This window comes from Arachis hypogaea, chromosome 2 (assembly GCF_003086295.3).
Source record: "Arachis hypogaea cultivar Tifrunner chromosome 2, arahy.Tifrunner.gnm2.J5K5, whole genome shotgun sequence".
Lineage (NCBI taxonomy): Eukaryota > Viridiplantae > Streptophyta > Magnoliopsida > Fabales > Fabaceae > Arachis > Arachis hypogaea.
In genome coordinates this window covers 29,594,200-29,614,341 of record NC_092037.1, presented here as the reverse complement: position 1 = coordinate 29,614,341, position 20,142 = coordinate 29,594,200, and the positions used below count along the sequence as shown (strand labels likewise).

The window sequence follows — 20,142 nt, the reverse complement described above, 5'->3', positions numbered from 1 at the left end:
TTAGATATATTCTATTATGGTCTCTCTGAATTTTCGAAAATGTCACTGGACCACTCTGCAGGTGGATCTATTCACCTGAAGAAAACGCCTGAAGAGGCTCAAGAACTCATTGACATGGTTGCTAACAACCAGTTCATGTATACCTCTGAGAGGAATTCTGTGAATAATGGGGTCCCTCAGAAGAAAGGAGTTCTTGAAATTGATGCTCTGAATGCCATATTGGCTCAGAACAAAATGTTGACCCAACAGGTCAACATAATCTCTCAAAATCTGAATGGATTGCAAAATGCATCCAACAGTACTAGAGAGGCTGCTTCTGAAGAAGCTTATGATCCTGAAAACCCTGCCATGGCAGAGGTTAATTATCTGGGTGAACCTTATGGAAACACCTATAACCCATCATGGAGAAATCATCCAAATTTCTCCTGGAAGGATCAACAAAAGCCTCAACAAGGCTTTAACAATGGTGGACGCAATAGGCTAGGCGATAGCAAGCCATATCCATCATCTTCTCAGCAACAGACAGAGAACTCTGAACAAAATAATTCTAATTTAGCTAATATAGTCTCTGATCTGTCAAAAGCCACTTTCAGTTTCATGAATGAAACAAGATCCTCCATTAGAAATTTGGAGGCACAAGTAGGCCAGCTGAGTAAGAAAGTTATTGAAACTCCTCCCAGTATTCTCCCAAGTAATACAGAAGAGAATCCAAAAGGAGAATGCAAGGCCATTGATTTGATCAAAGTGGCCGAATGCACTAAGGAGGAGGAGGACGAAAATCCTAGTGAGAAAGACCTCCTGGGACATTCCTCAAGCAAGAAGGAGTTTCCTATTAAGGATCCTGAGGAATCTGAGGCTCATTTAGAGACCATAGAGATTCCATTAAATCTCCTTCTGCCATTCATGAGCTCTAAAGAATATTCATCCTCTGAAGAGGATGAAGATGTGACTGGTGAGCAAGTTGCTCAATATCTAGGAGCTATCATGAAGCTGAATGCCAAGCTATTTGGTAATGAGACTTGGGAAAGTGAACCTCCCTTGCTCATTAGTGATTTAGATACTTGGATTCAGGAAACTCTACCTCAAAAGAAACAAGATCCTGGCAAGTTCTTAATACCTTGCACCATTGGCACCATGAGCTTTGAAAAAGCTCTATGTGATCTTGGGTCAGGGATAAATCTGATGCCACTCTCTGTAATGGAGAAGCTGGGAATCATTGAGGTACAACCTGCCTTGTTCTCATTACAATTGGCAGACAAGTCAGTAAGACAAGCTTATGGAATGGTGGAGGACGTTCTAGTAAAGGTTGAAGGCCTTTACATCCCTGCTGATTTCATAATCCTAGATACTAGGAAGGAAGATGATGAATGCATCATCCTAGGAAGACCTTTCCTAGCCACAGCAGAAGCTGTGATAGATGTTCACAGAGGAGAGTTAGTCCTTCAATTGAATGGGGAATACCTTGTGTTTCAAGCACATGGTCATCCCTCTGTGACAAAAGAGAGTAAGCATAAAGAGCTTCTCTCAGTTCAAGGTCAAGAAGAGCCCACACAGTCAAACTCTAAGTTTGGTGTTGTGAGGCCACAACCAAACTCTAAGTTTGGTGTTCAAATTCCATATCCAAACTCTAAGTTTGGTGTGGAGACAACACACTAAATTGACCTGATCATCTTGTGGCTCCATGAGAGCCACTGTCAAGCTATTGACATTAAAGAAGCGCTTGTTAGGAGGCAACCCAATTTTATTTATCTAATTTTATTTTATTTTGTTTTGGTGTTATTTTTGTGTTGAATTAGGTACATGATCATGAGGAGTCACGAAAAAATCAAAAAAATTAAAAACAGAGTCAAAAACAGAAGAAAAAAAATTTTCACCCTGGAGGACGCACGGGCTGGCGTTCAACGCCCAGAAGATGCATCTGGCTGGCGTTCAACGCCAGAACAGAGCATCTTTCTGGCGTTGAACGCCCAAAACAAGCTACATCCTGACGTTTAACGCCAGGATGCGCACACAGAGGGCAATCTGGCGCTGAACGCCAGAAAAAAGCTTGAAACTGGCGTTCAACGCCAGAAACATGCATCACATGGGCGTTTAACGCCCAGAACATGCACCAATGGGCGTTTGAACGCCAGAATGGTGCATGAAGGCAATTTACATGCCTATATGGTGAAGGAATGGTATTTCTTTTCACCTCAGGATCTGTGGACCCCACAGGATCCCCACCTACCTTTTCTTTTAATCCTAATCACACTCTCCTAATCCAAATCTCATTTTCAATGTCACACTTCCCAAAAACCTTCACCAATCACCTCAACCCCTCTTCCCAATTTCCCCATGCACCATTCACATCAACCTCCTCTTCCCCATAAACCCCACCTACCCTCATCAAATTCAAATTCAATTTCCCACCCTTTCCCACCCAAAATGGCCGAAACCTAACCCTCCCCCCTCCCTATAAATACCTCTCCTTTCTTCTTCATTTTCACACAACACTACCCATTCTTCTCTCATATAGCCGAACCCACTTCTCTCCCCCTCTTCCACATTCTCTTCTTCTTCTTCTACTCTTCTTTTCTTTTTGCTCGAGGACGAGCAAATCTTAAGTTTGGTGTGGTAAAAAGCCTAAGCTTTTTATTTTTCATTCACCATCAATGGCACCCAAGACCGGAGTTTCCTCAAGAAAAGGAAAAGGGAAGGCAAGAGCCTCCACTTCCGAGTCATGGGAGAAAGAGAGATTCATCTCCAAAAGCCACCAAGACCACTTCTATGATGTTGTGGCTAAGAAAAAGGTGATCCCCGAGGTCCCTTTCAAGCTCAAAAAGAATGAGTATCCGGAAATCCGACATGAAATTCAAAGAAGAGGGTGGGAAGTCATAACCAACCCCATGCAACAAGTCGGAATACTGATGGTTCAAGAGTTCTATGCTAATGCATGGATCACTAGGAACCATGATCAAAGTATGAACCCGAATCCAAAGAACTATCTCACAATGGTTCGGGGGAAATACTTAGATTTCAGTCCGGAAAATGTGAGGTTGGCGTTTCATCTACCCATGATGCAAGGTGATGAACGCCCCTACACAAGAAGGGTCAACTTCAATCAAAGGTTGGACCAAGTCCTAATGGACATTTGTGTGGAAGGCGCCCAATGGAGAGTAGACTCCAAAGGCAAACCGGTCCAACTAAGAAGACTGGACCTCAAGCCTGTAGCTAGAGGATGGTTGGAGTTCATCCAAAGATCCACCATCCCTACAAGCAACCGATCTGAAGTTACTGTGGATCGGACCATCATGATTCATAGCATCATGATTGGAGAGGAAGTGGAAGTTCATGAAGTCATATCCAATGAACTCTACAAAATAGCCGACAAGCCTTCATACATGGCACGGCTAGCCTTCCCTCACCTTATATGCCATTTATGCTACTCAGCTGGAGTTATCATAGATGGAGATGCCTCCATTGAAGAAGACAAGCCCATCACAAAGAAGAGGATGGAGCAAACAAGGGAAGTTCCTCACGGCCCTCAAGAAGAACATGAGGAAGTTCATCATCAAATGCCTCAAGGAATGCACTTTCCTCCCAACAACTATTGGGAGCAACTTAGTACCTCTTTGGAAGACTTGAGCCATAATGTTGAACAATTAAGGGTGGAACACCATGAACACGCCCTCACTCTCCAAGAAATAAGAGAAGATCAAAGAGCAATGAGGGAGGAGCAACAAAGGCAAGGAAGGGACATAGAAGAATTGAAGAACATCATTGGTCCTTCAAGAAGAAGACGCCACTAGAGGTGGATTCATTCCTTGTTCTTTATTTTCTTTCTGTTTTCGGTTTTTAAGTATTATGTTTATCTATGTTTTTGTGTTTCTACTTCATGATCATTAGTGTGTAACCATGCCTTAAAGCTATGAATAAAATCCATTAGTCTTTCACCTCTCTTAAAAGAAAAATGTTTTTAATTCAAAAGAACAAGAAGTACATAATTTTCGAAATTATTAGTGAATTTAATTTAATTATATTGATGTGGTGGCAATAATTTTTGTTTTCTGAATGAATGAATGAACAGTGCATATGTCTTTTGATCTTGTTGTTTATGAGTGTTAAAATTGTTGGTTCTTGAAAGAATGATGAACAAAGAGAAATGTTATTGATGATCTGAAAAACATCATGAAATTGATTCTTGAAGCAAGAAAAAGCAGTGAAAAAAAAAATGGCGAAAATTTTAGCAAGGATCCAAGGCTTTGAGCATTAATGGATAGGAGGGCCCAAGGAAATTAAAAATCCAGGCCTAAGCGGCTAAATCAAGCTGTCCCTAACCATGTGCTTGTGTCATGAAGGTCCAAGTGAAAAGCTTGAGACTGAATGGTTAAAGTCGTGATCCAAAGCTAAAGAGTGTGCTTAAGAGCTCTGGACACCACTAACTGGGGACTTTAGCAAAGCTGAGTCACAATCTGAAAAGGTTCACCCAGTTATGTGTCTGTGGCATTTGTGTATCCGGTGGTAATACTGGAAGACAAAGTGCTTAGGGCCACAGCCAAGACTCATAAGTAGCTGTGTTCAAGAATCAACATGCCTAACTAGGAAAGTCAATAACACTATCTGAAATTCTAAGTTCCTAGAGAAGCCAATCACTCTGAACTACAAAGGAAAAAGTGAGATGCCAAAACTGTTCAGAAGCAAAAAGCTACAAGTCCCGCTCATCTAATTAGATTAATATTCATTGATATTTTGGACTTTATAGTATATTCTCTTCTTTTTATCCTATTTGATTTCAGTTGCTTGGGGACAAGCAACAATTTAAGTTTGGTGTTGTGATGAGCGGATAATTTATACGCTTTTTGGCATTGTTTTCATATAGTTTTTAGTAAGTTTAAGCTACTTTTAGGGATGTTTTCATTAGTTTTTATGTTAAATTCACATTTCTGGACTTTACTATGAGTTTGTGTGTTTTTCTGTGATTTCAGGTAAATTCTGACTGAAATTGAGGGATTTGAGCAAAACTCTGAAGAAGGCTGACAAAAGGACTGCTGATGCTGTTGGAATCTGACCTCCCTGCACTCGAAATGGATTTTCTGGAGCTACAGAACTCCAATTGGCGCGCTCTCAACGGCGTTGGAAAGTAGACATCCAGGGCTTTCCAGCAATATGTAATAGTCCATACTTTATTCGAAGAATGACGACGTAACTTGGCGTTAAACGCCAAGTACACGCTGCTGTCTGGAGTTAAACGCCAGAAAAACGTCATGATCCGGAGTTAAACGCCCAAAACACGTCATAACTCAAAGTTTAACGCCAAGAAATTCCTTTGCTCGTGGAATGATCAAGCTCAGCCCAAGCATACACCAAGTGGGCCCCGGAAGTGGATTTATGCATCAATTACTTACTCATGTAAACCCTAGTAGCTAGTCTAGTATATATAGGACATTTATCTATTGTATTAGACATCCTGGATTGTATTTTGAATCCTGTGATCACGTTAGAGAGGGCTGGCCATTCGGCCATGCCTGAACTCTTTGCTTATGAATTTTCAACGGTGGAGTTTCTGCACACCATAGATTAAGGGTGTGGAGCTCTGCTGTACCTCAAGTATTAATGAAGTTCTATTATCTTTTATTCAAATCTCTCTTATTCTTATTCCAAGATATTCATTCGTACCCAAGAACATGATGAATGTTATGAGTCAGATTACCCTCATTATCATTCTCACTTATGAACGCGCGTGATTGACAACCACTTCCGTTCTACATGCAACAGAGCTTGAATGTGTATCTCTTAGATTCCCGAACAGAATCTTCGTGGTATAAGCTAGATAGATAGCGGCATTTATGAGGATCCGGAAAGTCTCACCTTGTCTGTGGTATTCCGAGTAGGATCCTGGGAATCCGGAAAGTCTCACCTTGTTTGTGGTATTCCGAGTAGGATTCCGTTAATGAATGACTGTGACGTGCTTCAAACCAGTAACCTGCTGGGCGTTAGTGACAGACGCAAAAGAGGGATTCTATTCCAGTAGGGGAGGGAACCAACCGGTGATTAGCCGTACTGTGACAGAGTGCGTGAGCATTAGTTTTCACTGCGAGAATGGGATGTAGCCATCAGCCATGGGTGATGCCTCCAGACTGGTTAGCTGTGCGAGTGACAGCCGCACAGGGTATTTCCCCGAGAGGAAGAAAGTAGCCACAGTTGATGGTGAACCCCTATACGAGGCTTGCCATGGAAAGGAGTAAGAAGGATTGAGTAGGAGCAGTAGGAGAGCAGGCGTCCTTGGGCTCTACAGCATCTCCATCCGCTTATCTGAAATTCCTACCAATGAATCTGCATAAGTGTTCTATCCCTTTTCTTTACATATAATTTATTATTCCTTTTTATTATTAATTATTCCAAAAAATCATAAACCAATTTAATCTGCCTGACTGAGACTTACAAGGTGACCATAGCTTGCTTCATACCAACAATCTCTGTGGATTCGACCCTTACTCACGTAAGGTTTATTACTTGGACGACCCAGTACACTTGCTGGTTAGTTGAACGGAGTTGTGAGAATAAACAGTGCCCTAAGAGTAAATATATGCTAAAGCTCAAAAGATAGAAATCACAATTTCGTCCACTAGTAAGCCAGGTTTTTCTCTTCGAAATTCCAGCCTTGTTTTCGAGTTTTATGAGCAAAAATGTTGAGATTTTGGGCTCTTTGATGTTATAGGACCCAACTCTCTTGAAGGAGAAGGTTAATCTTGTCTCCTTGGACCTTGGGTGTGGTAAGATTCTCAACCCTAGTGTAATTTTGTTGTTTTATGATGTTTGGGTTTTGAGATGTTGTGTATGGGTATGATGGTTGTGGCTTAGGTTGTGTATGTGTGGATTTTGGAGCTTGATTGGTGATTTTGAAAAGCTTGGAAAGGGTTTGGTGGTGAAAAATCTGTTCTTGGAGGTGTTGAGGCCTTGAGAGCTTGTGGATAAGTGATTTGGAAGTGCTCCGGTTGAGCTTGGGAAATCGGCAAAGGTATGGTTTCGGTTTTTCGTATCTAATATGTAATGTGGTAGGAAATACTTAGGCTAGGGGCCCTAAGATAGGCATTGAATTGTTGATGTTGTTGAATTGTTGATATATATGATGTGGTCATATATGTGATGAGGATTAATGATGCCTTGATGGTATATTGTATGAGAAATATGCATGTTGTGATATATGCTTGATGATTGGTTATGGTTGAATTGTGGGTTGAACCATGTTGATGGTGAGTATGATATTGATTGTGTACAATGATGATTTATTGGAATTGGTGTTGTTGAGAATTGGCATGAGGAAGAGTATATGATATGTCAATGTGTTTGAGTTTGAGCCACTTGGGTGAAGTGGGTTAAAATGATGAGATAGTGATCTTGGTAAATTGTGGTAATGTGTCAGTGTGTGAGTTGAGGGGGCTTGATGTTGAATTTGATATATTTTGATTGATTTCAAAGAAAAGGGATGAAATTGGCATGTTTTGATTGATTTTGAAAAGAGTTGAAAATGGCTTGTTTTGAAAATGGCATATTGTGGTTTTGTATGAAAATATGGTTTTTGGGCATACTTTGGTGGGACATAACTTGGAATACGGATCTCCGTTTTGTGCCAAATCTGTTTAGAAATGAAATTGGATCCGGGAAGTCCATGCCGTTTGAAGAACGGGTGAAAAACGATTTAAAATGAGGAAGTTATGTCCGTTGGAAGATTGGGGTTTAAATCTGTGAATTCTGCAGCTTTTAACTTAGAAAATTTTTAGCAGAATAACCCCTTGCGCGTAGGCACACTTGGAGCGTATGCGCCGATCTTCCAGAAAACGCCATCCACGCGTGCGCGTGATGTGCGCGGGCGCGCCGATTGTGCTGCACCCATTGCCCAGCCATTTTCCAGAGAGTTATGCCAGAACTGTGCTAGTGTTGTGCCTGGGGCACGAGAACACCCACGCGTACGCGTGGTTGACGCGTACGCGTCGATTGGCAAATTTTTAATCCACGCGTTAGCGTGTTTGACGCTTGCGCTTCGATGAAGTTTTTGAGGCCATCCACGCGTGCGCATGGAGTGCGCGTACGCGTGGCCCTGTTTTCATCCCAAAGTTGATTTTTGAGTTTTAAAAGCCAAATCTCATACTTCTAAGCCTCCGATCTCACCATTTATGTCTTAAATCATTATGTTATGTCTAGCTATTAGAAAAGGGCTAGTGAATGTGGTAACTTGTGAGTGAAGTAAGGGAAAAATGAATCATCAATGAGGATCAAAGATGATTATGTGAGATGCAGAGGATGGTGGTGGAAGTGCTTGTTATGCCATGGGCCGAAAGGCTGTAATTGTTAATGAAACGGCTGGTTATGGATTTAACCGTGAGCCGAAATGGCTGTGTATGATTATAAGTATTGGCTGGTTCTGGACTGAACCGTGAGCCGGATGGCTGATATGGATGTTGATCCATGGATGAGAATTAATGCATGTATATGCTGAATTATTGATAATTGTGATTTGCACTTCCACTATCTGAGATACGAGTTTCCCTGGGTAGTAGCAGTGGCTAGCCACCACGTGTTCCAGGTTGAGACTTGATACTCTGTTGACCCTATGTCGTAAGTGTGGCCGGGCACCGTGAAAGACCCAGATGAGCTCGCCCCCGTAAATATTCACCAGTGAAAGTGATGGATATAGATTATGATTATGATCAAGTTTATGATGAGTATAACTCGAGTTGGAGATGCGTGACAGAGGGACAGTCCAATGGTTAGCTGTCAGGACTTGTCGGGTTGGCTCTATAACCGACAGATGATATCATCAGCCACTAGGGACAGACATTCATCATATGCATACTACATGAATTGTTTGAGATTGCCTATTTGACTGCATATTTCTTGCTAATTGTCTAAATGCCTTACTTGTTCCTAATTGTATATTTCTTGCTTGATATAACTGTGTTTGCTACATTATACTCCTGCTGGTGGTTGGGAGGTCTGAAGGAATTGGAAAGGGAAGTATTAGTTTGACTGAAGAATCTTTAGTCAGACGCCCTTTATGGTTTAACCTGTTTATAAGCTTTGATATTATCTGGTGGAAGTATTAGGATTGCCTTCAGCTTTCCTCTATTATTATGTATTATATATGTGGAAGCTATTACCATGCTGGGGACCTCTGGTTCTCACCCATGCGGATTTTGTGGTTTTCAGATGCAGGACGTGTGGTTTCCCGCTGAGGCATGCTGGAGACTTCTAGATTTGCGAAGATCCTTTGTTCTCGGGACTAAGTTTTGGTTTATATGTTTTTCTTAGATACTTTTATCTCCATTAAATAATACAAAATGTGATGACTCCTCTTATGGGAGATTTTGGAGAATAGGTTTTATGTATTTGTGTCCCTTGGGGTTTCCTTTGGGGTTTTCCTTATTTTTATCATATGTATATATATTGCTATGCTCAGACCGGTTATCTTCGCAGCCGGATTTCGAGTCTTGATATTCCTGTTTTTGACACTCCTTTGTATATATATAATCTCGCGTTGGTTATCCTTGTTCGTTACGTTATCGATCGGAGTGTTGCGCTTTTGAGTTGCAATTTTTGTTTACCCCTTTTTCTACAAAGGCTCCTAGTTATAATCAATCATTCATACTACTATACGTACTAAATTTTTATTTTTAGAGGTCGTAATACCTTGCCATCTCTGAATTATGACTTAAGCATAAGACTCTGTATGGTAGGGTGTTACATTATGGTATCAGAGCAGTTCGTTCCTGTAGAGCCTGAGGGATGGACTAACTATTCTTCTATGCATTCTCTGTATGTGTGTTATGTGCTATTAGTATATCTGCTTGATATAATTGGCATAAACATTCATGAGCATGCATTTGGGACTTTGAAGCACTAGACTTCCGATATTGAGACTGATCAACTTAATATCGATTGTTTGGTGTGTATAGGAACCAGATGGCGCCTCGTGGACGCGGTGGAGGCCATGGTAGAGGTCGTACTAACACTCATGCACCGGGGAATAACCCTAATGACTCGGTGAACTTTATGACTGCGTTGGAGAACATGGCTGCTGCTATGCAAGCCACTGCTGAGGCTCTTGGTCAACAGATGAACAACCATGGTAATGATGGAGGTGGAGTTCAGGGCCCGATGACACTGGCAACCTTTTTGAAGGTTAATCCACCTAAGTGCAAGGGAACTGCTAGTCCGACTGAGGCTGATACATGGTTTCAGGCTATAGAGCGAGTGGTGCGCGAAATTGTGAACAATACTTTTTCACAACTCTCATAATCCCCGGTAATGGCTCCAAAAATGTGGTAGCTCAATACCATGGCATTACACAACTTCGCACAACTAACCAGCAAGTGCACTGGGTCGTCCAAGTAATAAACCTTACGTGAGTAAGGGTCGATCCCACGGAGATTGTTAGTATTGAAGCAAGCTATGGTCATCTTGTAAATCTTAGTCAGGCAAACTCAATTGGTAATGGTGATGAACGAAAATAACACAAGGATAAAGATAGAGATACTTATGTAATTCATTGGTAGGAACTTCAGATAAGCGTACGAAGATGCCTTCCCTTCCGTCTCTCTGCTTTCCTACTGTCTTCATCCAATCCTTCTTACTCCTTTCCATGGCAAGCTTAAGCAAGGGTTTCACCGTTGTCAGTGGCTACCTCCCATCCTCTCATTGGAACGATTCCTAATGCCCTGTCACGGCACGGCATTCCATCTGTCGGTTCTCAATCAGGCTGGAATAGAATCCAGTGATTCTTTTGCGTCTGTCACTAACGCCCTGCCCTCAGGAGTTTGAAGCACGTCACAGTCATTCAGTCATTGAATCCTACTCAGAATACCACAGACAAGGTTAGACCTTCCGGATTCTCTTGAATGCCGCCATCAGTTCTCGCCTATACCACGAAGACTCTGATCTCACGGAATGGTTGGCTCGGTTGTCAGGCGAGCACTCGGTTGTCAGGCGATCAACCATGCATCGTGCAATCAGGAATCCAAGAGATATTCACTATGGCCTTAGTTGCTTGTAGAACAAGAGTGGTTGTCAGTCACTTTGTTCATGGGTGAGAATGGTGATGGGCGTCAATCATCACCTTCATCAGAGTGAAGAACAAGTGATATCTTGGATAAAGAACAAGCGGAATTGAATGGAAGAACAATAGTAATTGCATTAATACTCGAGGTACAGCAGAGCTCCACACCTTAATCTATGGTGTGTAGAAACTCCACCGTTGAAAATACATAAGCATAAGGTCTAGGCATGGCCGAATGGCCAGCCTCCCAAGGATCTAAGATAGCATACAAAATGAAGATAGCTACCAAAGTCCTATAATACAATAGTAAAAGGTCCTACTTATAAGAACTAGTAGCCTAAGGTGTACAGAAATGAGTAAATGACATAAAAATCCTCTTCCGGGCCCACTTGGTGTGTGCTTGGGCTGAGCAATGAAGCAAATTTCGTGCAGAGACTCTTCTTGGAGTTAAACGCCAGCTTTAGTGCCAGTTTGGGCGTTTAACTCCCATTTGGGTGCCAGTTCCAGCGTTTAACGCTGGGATTTCTTGAGGTGACTTTGAACGCCGGTTTGGGCCATCAAATCTTGGGCAAAGTATGGACTATCATATATTGCTGGAAAGCCCAGGATGTCTACTTTCCAACGCCGTTGAGAGCGCGCCAATTGGGCTTCTGTAGCTCCAGAAAATCCACTTCGAGTGCAGGGAGGTCAGAATCCAACAGCATCTGCAGTCCTTTTTGGTCTCTGAATCAGATTTTTGCTCAGGTCCCTCAATTTCAGCCAGAAAATACCTGAAATCACAGAAAAACACACAAACTCATAGTAAAGTCCAGAAAAGAGAATTTTAACTAAAAACTAATAAAAATATACTAAAAACTAACTATATCATACCAAAAACATACTAAAAACAATGCCAAAAAGTATACAAATTATCCGCTCATCACAACACCAAACTTAAATTGTTGCTTGTCCCCAAGCAACTAAAAATCAAATAAGATAAAAAGAAGAGAATATGCAATGAATTCCAAAAACATCTATGAAGATCAGTATTAATTAGATGAGCGGGGCTTTTAACTTTTTGCTTCTGAATAGTTTTGGCATCTCACTCTATCCTTTGAAATTCAGAATGATTGGCTTCTTTAGGAACTTAGAATCCAGATAGTGTTAATGATTCTCCTAGTAGAGTATGATGATTCTTGAACATAGCTATTTATTGAGTCTTGGCTGTGGCCCAAAGCACTCTGTCTTCCAGTATTACCACCGGATACATACATGCCACAGACACATAATTTGGTGAACCTTTTCAGATTGTGACTCAGCTTTGCTAAAGTCCCCAATTAGAGGTGTCCAGGGTTCTTAAGCACACTCTTATTTGCCTTGGATCACAACTCTTATTTCTATATATATATATATATTTTTTTCGTTTTTTTTTCTTTTTTTTTCGAATATAAATGCTTTTTCTTGCTTCAAGAATCATTTTTATGATTTTTCAGATCCTCAGTAACATGTCTCCTTTTTCATCATTCTTTCAAGAGCCAACATTCATAAACCACAAATTCAAGATACATATGCACTGTTTAAGCATACATTCAGAGAACAAAAATATTGCCACCACATCAAAATAATTAAACTGTTATAAAATTCAAAATTCATGCACTTCTTTTTCTTTTTCAATTAAACACATTTTTATTCAAGAAAGGTGATGGATTCATAGGACATTCATAACTTTAAGGCATAGACACTAAGACACTAATGATCACAAGACACAAACATGGATAAACATAAGCATAAAATTCGAAAAACAGAAGAATAAAGAACAAGGAAATCAAAGAACGGGTCCACCTTAGTGATGGCGGCTCTTTCTTGCTCTTGAAGATCCTATGGAGTGCTTGAGCTCCTCAATGTCTCTTCCTTGTCTTTGTTGCTCCTCCCTCATGATTCTTTGATCCTCTCTAATCTCATGAAGGATGATGGAGTGTTCTTGATGCTCCACCCTTAATTGTCCCATGTTGGAACTCAACTCTCCTAGGGAGGTGTTTAGTTGCTCCCAATAGTTTTGTGGAGGAAAATTCATCCCTTGAGGAATCTCAGGGATCTCATGATGAGTGGGATCTCTTGTGTACTCCATCATTTTCTTGGTGATGGGCTTGTCCTCATCAATGGGGATGTCTCCCTCTATGTCAACTCCAACTGAATAACAGAGGTGACAGATGAGATGAGGAAAGGCTAACCTTGCCAAGGTGGAGGTCTTGTCCGCCACCTTATAGAGTTCTTGGGCTATAACCTCATGAACCTCTATTTCTTCTCCAATCATGATGCTATGGATCATGATAGCCCGGTCTATGGTAACTTCGGACCGGTTGCTAGTGGGAATGATTGAGCGTTGTATGAACTCTAACCATCCTCTAGCCACGGGCTTGAGGTCATGCCTTCTCAATTGAACCGGCTTTCCTCTTGAATCTTGCTTCCATTGTGCGCCCTCTTCACATATGACTGTGAGGACTTGGTCCAACCTTTGATCAAAGTTGACCCTTCTAGTGTAAGGATGCTCATCTCCTTGCATCATAGGCAAGTTGAACGCCACCCTCACACTCTCCGGACTAAAATCCAAGTATTTCCCCCGAACCATAGTAAGATAATTCTTTGGATTCGGGTTCACACTTTGGTCATGGTTCTTGGTGATCCATGCATTGGCATAGAAATCTTGAACCACCAAGATTCCGACTTGTTGAATGGGGTTGGTAAGAACTTCCCAACCTCTTCTTCGGATCTCATGTCGGATTTCCGGATATTCACCCTTTTTGAGTGAAAAGGGGACCTCGGGGATCACCTTCTTCAAGGCCACAACTTCATAGAAGTGGTCTTGATGCACCCTTGAGATGAATCTATCCATCTCCCATGACTCGGAGGTGGAAGCTTTTGCCTTCCCTTTCCTCTTTCTAGAGGTTTCTCCGGCCTTGGATGCCATAATGGTTATGGAAAAACGAAAAAGCAACGCTTTTACCACACCAAACTTAAAATGTTTGCTCGTCCTCCAGCAAAAGAAGAAAGAAGGGTATATATAGGGGAGAAGGGGGTAAAAGGTTCGGCCATTTTGGGTGGGTTTGGGAGGGGAAGTGGTTTGATTTTGAAGGGTGAGGTTGGTGGGGAGTTATGAAGGATGGATGTGAGTGGTGAAGAGAAAGATGGGATTTGATAGGTGAAGGGTTTTTGGGGAAGAGGTGTTGAGGTGATTGGTGAATGGGGGAAGAAGAGAGAGAGTGATGGTAGGGTCCTGTGGGGTCCACAGATCCTGTGGTGTCAAGGAAAAGGCATCCTTGCACCAAATGGCATCAAAATCCACGTTTTGAGCCATTTCTGGCGTTAAACGCCGGGCTGATGCCCATTCCTGGCGTTTAACGCCAGGTTCTTGCCCTTTACTGGCGTTTAACGCCAGTCTGGTGCCCCTTTCTGGCGTTAAACGCTCAGAATGGTGCCAGACTGGGCGTTAAACGCCCAACTGCTAGGCTGACTGGCGTTTAAACGCCAGCAGCATCTTCCTCCAGGGTGTGCTGTTTTTCTTCCTGTTTTTCATTTTGTTTTTGCTTTTTTCATTGTTTTTGTGACTTCTTATGATCATCAACCTACAAAAAAAAGATAAAATAACAAAAGAAAATAATTAATTATAAAACATTGGGTTGCCTCCCAACAAGCGCTTCTTTATTGTCATTAGCTTGACAGAGGACTCTCATGGAGCCTCAGAAATGTTCAGAACCGTGTTGGGACCACCCAACACCAAACTTAGAGTTTGAATGTGGGGGTTCAACACCAAACTTAGAGTTTGGTTGTGGCCTCCCAACACCAAACTTAGAGTTTGACTGTGGGGGCTCTGCTTGGCTCTGTTTTGAGAGAAGCTCTTCATGCTTCCTCTCCATGATGACAGAGGGATATCCTTGGGCCTTAAACACCAAGAATTCTTCATTCACTTGAATGATCAACTCTCCTCTATCAACATCAATCACAGCCTTTGCTGTGGCTAGGAAGGGTCTGCCAAGGATGATGGATTCATCCATGCATTTCCCAGTCTCTAGGACTATGAAGTCAGTAGGGATGTAATGGTCTTCAACTTTAACCAGAACATCCTCTACAAGTCCATAGGCTTGTTTTCTTGAGTTGTCTGCCATCTCTAGTGAGATTTTTGCAGCTTGCACCTCAAAGATTCCTAATTTCTCCATTACAGAGAGGGGTATGAGGTTCACACTTGACCCTAAGTCACACAAGGCCTTCTTGAAGGTCATGGTGCCTATGGTACAAGGTATAGAAAACTTCCCAGGATCCTGCCTCTTTTGAGGCAAATGCTGCCTAGACAAGTTATCCAGTTCTTGGGTGAGCAAAGGGGGTTCATCCTCCCAAGTCTCATTTCCAAATAACTTGTCATTTAGCTTCATGATTGCTCCAAGGTATTTAGCAACTTGCTCCTCAGTGACATACTCATCCTCTTCAGAGGAAGAATACTCATCAGAGCTCATGAATGGCAGAAGTAAGTCCAATGGAATCTCTATGGTCTCATCTTGAGCCTCAGATTCCCATGGTTCCTCATTGAGGAACTCATTGGAGGTCAGTGGGGGTCCAGTGAGGCCTTCCTCAGTGGCGTTCACTGCCTCTCCTTCCTCCCAGAATTCGGCCATATTGATGGCCTTGCACTCTCCTTTTGGATTTTCTTCAGTATTGCTTGGGAGAGTGCTTGGAGGAAGTTCAGTAATTTTCTTGCTCAGCTGACCCACTTGTCCTTCCAAATTCCTAATGGAAGATCTAGTTTCAGTCATGAAACTTTGAGTGGTTTTGATTAGATCATGGTTGCCAAGTCAGAATTATTCTGCTTAGAACTCTCTGTCTGTTGCTGAGAAGATGATGGAAAAGGCTTGCTATTGCTAAACCTATTTCTTCCACCATTATTGTTATTGAAACCTTGTTGAGGTCTCTGTTGATCCTTCCATGAAAGATTTGGATGATTCCTCCATGAAGGATTGTAGGTGTTTCCATAGGATTCTCCCATGTAATTCACCTCTTCCATTGAAGGGTTCTCAGGATCAGAAGCTTCTTCCTCAGATGAAGCTTCCTTAGTACTGCTTGGTGCATTTTGCATTCCAGACAGACTTTGAGAAATCATATTGACTTGTTGGGTCAATATTTTGTTCTGAGCCAATATGGCATTCAGAGTGTCAATCTCAAGAACTCCTTTCTTCTGACCAGTCCCATTGTTCATAGGATTTCTTTCAGAAGTGTACATGAATTGGTTATTTGCAACCATTTCAATCAGTTCTTGAGCTTCAGTAGGCGTCTTCTTCAGATGAAGAGATCCTCCAGAAGAGCTATCCAAAGACATCTTGGACAGTTCAGAGAGACCATCATAGAAAATACCTATGATGCTCCATTCAGAAAGCATATCAGTGGGACACTTTCTGATCAATTGTTTGTATCTTTCCCAAGCTTCATAGAGGGATTCTCCTTCCTTCTGTCTGAAGGTTTGGACTTCCACTCTAAGCTTACTCAATTTTTGAGGTGGAAAGAACTTTGCCAAGAAGGCATTGACTAGCTTTTCCCAAGAGTCCAGGCTTTCTTTAGGTTGAGAATCCAACCATGTTCTAGCTCTGTCTCTTACAGCAAAAGGGAATAGCATCAGTCTGTAGACCTCAGGGTCAACCCCATTAGTCTTGACTGTGTCACATATTTGCAAGAACTCAGCTAAAAACTGATGAGGATCTTCCAAAGGAAGTCCATGGAACTTGCAATTCTGTTGCATTAGAGAAACTAATTGAGGCTTAAGCTCAAAGTTGTTTGCTCCAATGGCAGGGATAGAGATGCTTCTCCCATAGAAGTCGGGAGTAGGTGCAGTAAAGTCACCCAGCACCTTCCTTGCATTGTTGGCATTGTTGTTGTTTTCGGCTGCCATTTGTTCCTCTTCCTTGAAGAGTTCGTTCAAGTGCTCTAAAGAGAGTTGTGCCTTGGCTTCTCTTAGCTTTCTCTTTAAGGTCCTTTCAGGTTCAGGATCAGCCTCAACAAGAATGCCTTTGTCTTTGCTCCTGCTCATAAGAAAGAGAAGAGAACAAGAAAATATGGAATCCTCTATGTCACAGTATAGAGATTCCTTGAGGTGTCAGAGGAAGAAAAATGGAAGACAGAGGTAGAAAATTCGAACTTATCAAAGAAGATGGAGTTCGAATTTTGCATTAAGGAATAGTGTTAGTCCATAAATAGAAGGATGTGAGAAGGAGGGAAGTAATTTTCGAAAATTAAGTGAAAAATTTTGAAAACATTTTTGAAAAACATTACTTAATTTTTGAAAATGAAAATGGAAAAGAAATCAAGTGATTTTTGAAAAAGATTTTGAAATTAGAAATCAAAAGGATTTGATTGAAAACTATTTTGAAAAAGATGTGGTTAAGAAGATATGATTGATTTAAAAAAATGTGATTGAGAAGATATGATTTGAAAAATATTTTAAAAAGATTTGATTTGAAAATAATTTGAAAAGATATGATTTTAAAAATTAATGACTTGCCTAACAAGAAAAGATATGATTCAAACATAAAACCTTCCTCAACATAAAAGGCAAAAAATGTTCAATCAAATCATTAATTGTTAGTAAGTATCTTTGAAAAAGGAAAGAAATTGATTTTGAAAACATTTGATTGAAAAGATATGATTTGAAAAAGATTTGATTTTGAAAAACTTTGAAAACTTAGAAAAAATTTGATTTGAAAACAGAATCTTCCCTTCTAGCCATCCTGGCGTTAAACGCCCAGAATGGTATCCATTCTGGCGTTTAACGCCCAAAATGCTACCCTTTTGGGCGTTAAACGCCCAACCAGGTACACTGGCTGGCGTTTAAACGCCAGTCTGTCCTTCTTCACTGGGCGTTTTGAACGCCCAGCTTTTTCTGTGCAATTCCTCTGCTGTATGTTCTGAATCTTCAATTCTCTGTATTATTGACTTGAAAAGACACAAATTAAAAAATTTTTTGGATTTTTAATAATAAGGAAAAATCAAAATGCAACAAGAATCAAATAACAATGCATGCAAGACACCAAACTTAGCAGTTTGTATACTACTGTCACTAACAAAATGAAAATGCATATGAGACACACAAAACAATCAAGTCAATAGAATTCAAAGATTAGAGCAAGTAAATCCTCAAGAACATCTTGAAGATCACCAAGATACATGAATGAATGCATGCAATTGACACCAAACTTAAGATGAGACACTAGACTCAAACAAGAAATATTTTTGGATTTTATGATTTTGTAAAATTTTTTTTTGTGTTTTTCAAAAATTAAGTGAAAAAAGATATCAAAATTCTTAATGAGAATTCCAGGAATCAGTGCAATGCTAGTCTAAGACTCCGGTCCAGGAATTAGACATGGCTTCACAGCCAGCCAAGCTCTCAAAGAAAGCTTCGGTCCAAAACACTAGACATGACCAAAGGTCAGCCAAGCCTTAGCAGATCACTGCTCCAAAAGCAAGATTGATAAGAAATCAACAAGCTCTTGTGGTGATAAGTTGAAACCTCTGTCCAATGAAATTAGACATGGCTTCTCAGCCAGCCAGATTTCAACAAATCATCATGAAACTCTAGAATTCATCTTCAAGAATTTCGAAAAAAAATAAACACCTAATGTAAGCAACAAGATGAACCGTCAGTTGTCCAGCCTGAACAATCCCGGGCAATAACACCAAAAACTTGATGTTGTTGCCGGATCTTGGCACTGATGTTACCAAAGGCTTGCTCAAAACTAGAACAATCCCCGGCAACGGCGCCAAAAACTTGGTGCGCGAAATTGTGAACAATACTTTTTCACAACTCTCATAATCCCCGGTAATGGCTCCAAAAACGTGGTAGCTCAATACCATGGCATTACACAACTTCGCACAACTAACCAGCAAGTGCACTGGGTCGTCCAAGTAATAAACCTTACGTGAGTAAGGGTCGATCCCACGGAGATTGTTAGTATTGAAGCAAGCTATGGTCATCTTGTAAATCTTAGTCAGGCAAACTCAATTGGTAATGGTGATGAACGAAAATAACACAAGGATAAAGATAGAGATACTTATGTAATTCATTGGTAGGAACTTCAGATAAGCGTACGAAGATGCCTTCCCTTCCGTCTCTCTGCTTTCCTACTGTCTTCATCCAATCCTTCTTACTCCTTTCCATGGAAAGCTTAAGCAAGGGTTTCACCGTTGTCAGTGGCTACCTCCCATCCTCTCATTGGAACGATTCCTAATGCCCTGTCACGGCACGGCATTCCATCTGTCGGTTCTCAATCAGGCCGGAATAGAATCCAGTGATTCTTTTGTGTCTGTCACTAACGCCCCGCCCTCAGGAGTTTGAAGCACGTCACAGTCATTCAGTCATTGAATCCTACTCAGAATACCACAGACAAGGTTAGACCTTCCGGATTCTCTTGAATGCCGCCATCAGTTCTCGCCTATACCACGAAGACTCTGATCTCACGGAATGGTTGGCTCGGTTGTCAGGCGAGCACTCGGTTGTCAGGCGATCAACCATGCATCGTGCAATCAGGAATCCAAGAGATATTCACTATGGCCTTAGTTGCTTGTAGAACAAGAGTGGTTGTCAGTCACTTTGTTCATGGGTGAGAATGGTGATGGGCGTCAATCATCACCTTCATCAGAGTGAAGAACAAGTGATATCTTGGATAAAGAACAAGCGGAATTGAATGGAAGAACAATAGTAATTGCATTAATACTCGAGGTACAGCAGAGCTCCACACCTTAATCTATGGTGTGTAGAAACTCCACCGTTGAAAATACATAAGCATAAGGTCTAGGCATGGCCGAATGGCCATCCTCCCAAGGATCTAAGATAGCATACAAAATGAAGATAGCTACCAAAGTCCTATAATACAATAGTAAAAGGTCCTACTTATAAGAACTAGTAGCCTAAGGTGTACAGAAATGAGTAAATGACATAAAAATCCTCTTCCGGGCCCACTTGGTGTGTGCTTGGGCTGAGCAATGAAGCAAATTTCGTGCAGAGACTCTTCTTGGAGTTAAACGCCAGCTTTAGTGCCAGTTTGGGCGTTTAACTCCCATTTGGGTGCCAGTTCCAGCGTTTAACGCTGGGA

The 20,142-nt window shown here is 41.3% G+C and overlaps 1 non-coding gene across 1 annotated transcript; it reads left to right on the top strand.

Moving 5' to 3' along the window:
- Positions 1–16,430: 16,430 nt before the first annotated feature.
- On the top strand, positions 16,431–16,538 carry LOC112764741 (small nucleolar RNA R71). The gene has a single exon (XR_003183328.1). It is a non-coding gene; the product is annotated as a small nucleolar RNA R71 (small nucleolar RNA).
- The last annotated feature ends 3,604 nt before the right edge of the window (positions 16,539–20,142 follow it).